The sequence below is a fragment of the Mauremys reevesii genome, unplaced genomic scaffold, assembly GCF_016161935.1.
Source record: "Mauremys reevesii isolate NIE-2019 unplaced genomic scaffold, ASM1616193v1 Contig100, whole genome shotgun sequence".
NCBI classification, from domain to species: domain Eukaryota; kingdom Metazoa; phylum Chordata; order Testudines; family Geoemydidae; genus Mauremys; species Mauremys reevesii.
The window spans coordinates 186857-193421 of NW_024100717.1; the positions used below are offsets into that span (position 1 = coordinate 186857).

Here is a 6565-nt window from a genome sequence, read left to right on the forward strand (position 1 = left end):
TGGGAATTCTGAAGTAATCAATAGAATTAAGAGAAGATTCATAGATTGGGCCAAACCCCTCTCCCTACTTCTCACCAGTGATCCAAATCAATTTAACTCTGCTCTCAATGCACCCCTAGAGCACAAAATAATTATTTGGCTCTCCCCCAAAGCATCCTAGGAATGAAAAACACACTGCTTTACCTAAAAAGAAGAGTCTAGGTGCTTTTATCCCCATTCCATCCCTGGGGCAGGGTTGTTCAGTAACTTTGGCAAGTCACAGACAACCAGGAGCATAACTACAATGGGAAACCAGCTCTCCTGATTCTCAAGCTCCTCTTCCAAACTCCGCTAGAATTAACTACGGTCCCAGATGTTACTAAATCGGAGGCTGAATGCAGACAGACACAACAGAAGCCAGGTACTTTATGCTCCCTGTGCTAAGCTCTCAGGATCATAAATTCAAAAAAAGGGCCTCGGTCACTTGAACGAAAGAAGCATCACTCTCAGATCTCCTTAACATTTGGGCTTTTATCCTCTTTCTGGGCTAGAGAGGGCAAGATAATCACAAAAACTTGGGCAGACCAAGCAGGGATGCACACATACATAAGACCCAACATATTCCCCTGGTAGGAGTTAGCACCTAGTTGTCATGGCGATTGTGGTACAACTTTCATTATGGCATCACCGGGCTCACACATAGCTACTGGGGAACTAAGCTCAAGTCAGTGCTCAACTTGGCCTCTGGGAGAACTGGTTGGCGCTGAGGGATATTTCAATCAGTGTGAGACTTGGCAGACAGGCCTGTGATAGAAGTAAGTGAATTTTTTCAGATGGCCAATGTAACACAGCAGTGTAAGCTATATACTAATTGAGTTGTGGTTTCACAGGGTCTCAGACTAGTTAGGAGTTCTTAAAACATTTCTTCTGTCCTTGTCAAGCTACACTATGCCCATGTAACACACAAGGAATAAATACAAGCTTGTAACTCAGCATGTGAGCAATTTTAGCAGAATGTCCACTGGCATGGTGAGTCCAACTATAGTATAGTCAGTCAGAGTTCTCTGCTCACTGATACATTTGGACAATAAAATCCAAAATCCCATTGACTTTAATCAGATTGTGGCTTTCAGAAAATGTCCACATGGTGGGTCTGTGGGGGGGGGGAGCTGTACTACATCTGGAGATTCAGCAGGAATTCTCACTCATTTGGGCTCTGGTGGGTAGATTCGGGATTAAGCAAAACTCCTCACTCACTTCAGGCATTGATTAACATTAATTTTGGCAATCCTCGACCTTTGAGGTGTCTCACTTTATTCATCCTGAAAACGGGGATAATGGTAAGTATTTAAAAAGTTATGAATTAATTATTCTTTGGCATTTTGAGGTCCTTGAAAGCACAATGTTTTGTTATCTAAGGGGCTAATTCCAAACCAATTGCATTCATTCAATGGTGATCCTATGGACTCCAGTGAACTTTCAATCACACCCTTAGTGTAGAAAATGTTATTAATATCATCTAGATTTATTCACAGAAACAGAAAGTGATTTCTTTCATAGCTGATAAATATCCTAATATCATCACTGAGTCTCTGTTTATCCATCTTTAAAACAGAGATAATAGTTACCTACTCCACAGTGTACATTCTGGCTTAATAATTGTTGCCACTTTTAAGAATCTTGGAAGCAAGTTAGTTGCTAGCTGAGTGCAGGCACTTTGACTAGTATCAAAAAAGTCATTCTTGAAAAGTTCGGTCTTTAAGGACATTTATCAGTATTTCCTTAAAGACACCAACCCTTTTGTAAGTTCCTATTGGGCTTTGACTGGACTAGTCTCTAGAGAGGGCACTATGATCACAAAGGCTTGTGTAGGCAGGGCAAGGCTGTATGTCCATTGCCCTTTTATGGAGATCAGAGCTGGTTGGCATGGCACACCCCTCATTATGTAGTCCCCTGACTAGCCATCAGTGCATTCAGCTCAGGTCAGTGCTCAGCTTTGTATCAGGAAGAGCTGATTAGTGGGTTGCTGAATTGTAGCTATTTTAGAAGTTCTGCCCGCTTCCTGGGTTAGGGATTTCAGACATACTCATGAGATACCTAAGGCAGCTCCTAGATGATCTGAGGGCAGCACCCTGTGTATTATCCAGTTCTGTGGTGCATGATGGGTACATCTGGGAAAGGACTGGTCAAAGAGCACATGCTGGAATGCAGCCCCTAGGGCTGCATATGATGACGTTTCTTTACATAAGGGCTCTGGGAGAGTTAACGGCCACAGCGAGGCAGAGGAGTTATTTCACTCTTGGTTGAAAATGCTGGTTTGTCATTTATTTTGTGGGACATTAACTGAATTGAAAAAGCAGCTGGTGTGTGGGGTAAAGAAGCTACATGCCTTTCCAAGGGCTACCAGCCTAATTGTGGACTTCTCCTGAAGGAACTAGCAGAGCAGTCCATTGTCACACTTGCTCACTGGGGGCTTCTGAAGAGAAGGATTTCCATATTTCTGTTGTATGAGAGATATGGAAACAGTTTGACTACCAGGCCCAGCTGCACAAATCACATCATTGCTGGATAAATTCCTGTCCTGTGTCATTTATGAGGCGATAATCACCTGGGGGAAAGTCCTTTGAATGTCGATTCTAATCCCTTCCCTAGCTAGTGATCAAAGGTTTGTATGTATTACCAATCACCAGAGCATCTATGGATTTTGCTCCTGCAGAGTACTGTGATAATAAAACAAGATGACAGTCATGATGAGAAACGTACCCTTTCCTGAGTAGCTTCCTTGCTGATCAGGTTTGGGTGGAATTTGGCTGATCATCGACTCTACCCCTCCTACCCCCACCCACATCATTTCAGATTCTCCACTATATGAATCTCCCATCAATTCAACTAACTCCGTTCTTCTTTATCTATTCTCCATGGACCATCAGAAGTAAACACAGCCCTTTCTGATGGTTTGAAGAAATAAACTCAGTACAAAGCAAAGCAGTATCGAGAAAGTACATGAAAGGGAACTCTCTTACAAGATCATCTACAGTGTGGAAAATAGAGAATACACTAATTTCAGTCATTTCTCAAGATCTCCAGTGATGGAACCTCAATTCCTATTCTAGGCAATTTACTCCTTTTGTCAGAGATTGCCGTTTAACTCCCTAGAAAATTTGATTAATGTCTAGTGTGAATGTCTCTTTTATCCAGTTACAATCGGAGTACCATCAGAGGAGGATGGATTACGTGAAATCAACGCTGGATTCTTGGTAAGAAAAGAGGTTTGCATTACACACATTATATCGTGTGGGCGGTCGGGAAAGATGAGCGTTAAAGTCGCATAGTTAAGCCAACAGTCTCCGAATGGCACAGAGGCTGACAGCTTCCCAGATAACCCTGCAGGCAGCTCTTAGTATAGAACGAATCATGTCTCCTTCTTAATCTGTCTCCTTCTTAATCTCTTGACTGTTGTGTTGCTGAATGTCTGGGTTCCTCTCAGAGATCCTTCCTCAATATCCTTTTCTAGGTACCTGAAAGGTGCATTAAGCCACTATTTTCAATGGGGTTTCCCGTTCAATATTAGAGTCAGTAATGATTTAGCTCCTCTACTCTTCACTGTTTTCCTTCTAGCACTGTCCCTAAATTGCTGTGCTTATTGATACTTTATTATTATTATCGGGAACTCACTACTAATATTTTGTTGTTTCCATTTTATTTAGGATGAAGGCGCCATCGAGGGCTAGACCCCATCTCCGCAGTAAATTTGCTGCATCCCTCTGGCCCCTCACTGCCTTCTTTATGCCCAGTGAAGGCGCCTTATATGCCACAAAGGCATATCAAGCCTCATTCAGCAGGTAATTCTGGGATCAGCTTCCTCCTCCCCTGAGTATCCAGCACTTCGGGGAGCCGAACTCCCACCATTCGGAAAGTGTGGATGCAGCAGTCATTGAAAAACACTTCCCACAGGCAGAGATCTCTATCCTGCCTAGACCCCAGTCAAGACTGGGTTTAAAATACTCTGGGAGGGCTCAGGCCCTCAGCATTGGACTCGCTTTTCAAGTGATGAGGCTCCTCTTCAAAGAGGAGAAAGAAGGGAGTCAGGGACAGAAAATGAAGTACTCGCATCTCTAGGTTGATGACAGTTTCACTGTTTGTGTTTCACTGTAGACTGTAGGGCAGGCTCAAGGTGAGGAAGACAACTACTATGTTGTCAGGGTCTTTATCAAGCCATTTCTACTGTCCAGTCTGGGGAAGGATCAACAGACAGTTCCTTTAAAGAGCCCAATAATCACTTGTAAGGAGAATATTCCTTAAGATTCAATGCCTCTGAGTAACGTTCTACCTCCTCCCTGATGAGATGGAGTTTTCTCCCTTTGTGACCAAGAGCAACAACAATAGCTCACAGATGTTAAGGTCAGAAGGGATCATCGTGATCTGACCTCATGCACATTGCAGGCCACAGAACCGCAGCAACCCACTCCTGTAATAGGCCCCTAATCTCTGACTGAGTTACTAAGGTGTGATGGAACAAAGCACCTGCTGTGATGGCTGAAGGCCATGGAGGGGTTAGGCAGCCATTGGAGAGGAACACCAGTGAGTCTCTCGCCCAATGACGTGATATGAGACTTTGGAGATACTTAGGAGATGGGTTTCCAAAATAGGCTTTGATATTTCTGCTAGTTAATAAAATACAGCTTTCATTGGAAAACGGAAGGAAATTGGATTAACAGGGATCTTACTGGGAGGTGGGATCATGTGGTGTTGTTAACATGGATCATATCATATGGGGAAGCAGGAGATAGAGAAGGGAATTGCTCCCCTGATGCTAATATTTCCTTGTCGTTCATTTTATTTTAGGATGAGTGCTCCCTCCTGGGCCTCTTTAAGAAATGACCTTCCTTTTCCTGCCCCCGGTCTGTCAGAGGCACAGATCTACAGCCAGTACATAGCTTTGCTGGAAGAGAGTGGACCCTCTGCCAGAGAGTGAGCATTAGGATTCTTTGTCTGTGTGCACATGGAGAGGGAGGGCAAGTGGGTAGATGTACATATACATACAAGGTTTTGAGTGCAGCCATGGAATACGGTTGCCACCCTTCTAAAAAATGCACTCACAAGACAAATTCTCTGCAGTTGTTTTAGGAAAGATGGGGTTTTGTCTGACCACCAACAGGCCCCAACCATTCTTCCTCCTCTTAACATCTTCTTGCAATGCAAACAGTCCTTTTCCTCCCTCCCAACCTCATCCTGCTACTATCTGTGTAGTGATAGTCCTATTCTCTCCTATCCCTTTCCTTTGCTGAGTGGGAAATGTCTTTTTTTTATTATATCATTTGTGCAATGCTTCGATGGCTCAGTCATTGCTATGGCAAACAAGTTGACTGCCAATGTCTGCAGTTGGATCTGCCCTGTTCCTTACTATCCTGAATAACTAAGAACTGAAAAGGAGAGTTAGGTGGAGGAGTTTGAACAAAAATGGTAGCATCCAAGAAACAACTATGGAATCTTTCAATTAATATCCACTGGGGAAGATTACAGCATTGTCTGTGAGCTTGTAGCTACAGGCCAGGGAGGGTGGAGGGGAGCTGTGAACACCCTGAATTTGCACAGAGTCAGAGGGTGCCCCTAAAGGGACAATGTGGCAAGTGAGCTCTAGATGACGAGGAGCAGAAATAAAAACATGTCAACTCTTAAATGTGGTGTGGACTTTCCACGACTCACACCCTCTCATGCCTCACTTTAGCCCATTGAATGGTGGGGTTTGGAAAGAAGAATGGAGAGGGCTGGGAACTGGCCAGCAGCACCATGGAAGAATGCAATAATTGCCGTTAATTTTACAGACACCCCAGCTTGGTCCACTCTTAATGTCAAGTCCCTCTGAAGGACAAGCTATTGAGCTCAAACCATGTCCCCCGATCTCCTCAATTCGGTAGCAGCTGTCTTCCCCATCTAATGAATGCCTTCTCTCTTTTTTCAGCAACTCTGCGCAGCTAAAGAGCAGCCATATTACTTCCTCTCCTTTCGGAGGGTCAGGAGGTAAGTGATTTCTACAGTTCTCTAGGGGAGGATTGAACTGGATGACTGAATGTGCTGTTTGCTGCACCTTCTTGCATTTTTCAGAGGATGTCTTTTTTTTTAGCAGCAGCAGCAGCATTCAGTTTGCTGAACGATTATGAAACATTTAGTGCTTCTTAAAATCTCCTTGTGCCTCTTTGGAGGCCACATCCTGCATTTCCAGCCACAACAAACTAGAACTATATTTCAGAGAAGACAAAGAGGATGAAATGTTGACTGTGTGACCCACTGCCATTATACTATAGGGGGAGGTGGAAGAGAACTTGCAAACATCCAACCCCACAGCTTGACATGCCCTCCACAGCAGTTCTCTATTCCCATGCTAGGCAGCTACCACCAGTGGCCATTTGGAGACAGACAAGGAGATCTGTCTGCTTGCAGGAGATGCAACATAATTAGTATCAAACCAGCCTCACTTTTCTCAGCATTGTTTCCTTCCTTACACTGCCAGGATTGGTTTTTGCTCTAAAGAGAAGTGATGCTTTACAACCAAATCACTAAGGGTGTTTGGTACACATGAGATGTA

At 43.9% G+C, this 6565-nt stretch overlaps 1 long non-coding RNA gene across 1 annotated transcript; it reads left to right on the forward strand.

The window, feature by feature from the left end:
- Window positions 1-667: 667 nt before the first annotated feature.
- LOC120392564 lies at window positions 668-4870 on the forward strand. The gene is made up of 4 exons (XR_005591722.1): window positions 668-794; window positions 3178-3236; window positions 3687-3821; window positions 4825-4870. It is a non-coding gene; the product is annotated as an uncharacterized LOC120392564 (long non-coding RNA).
- Window positions 4871-6565: the final 1695 nt, after the last annotated feature.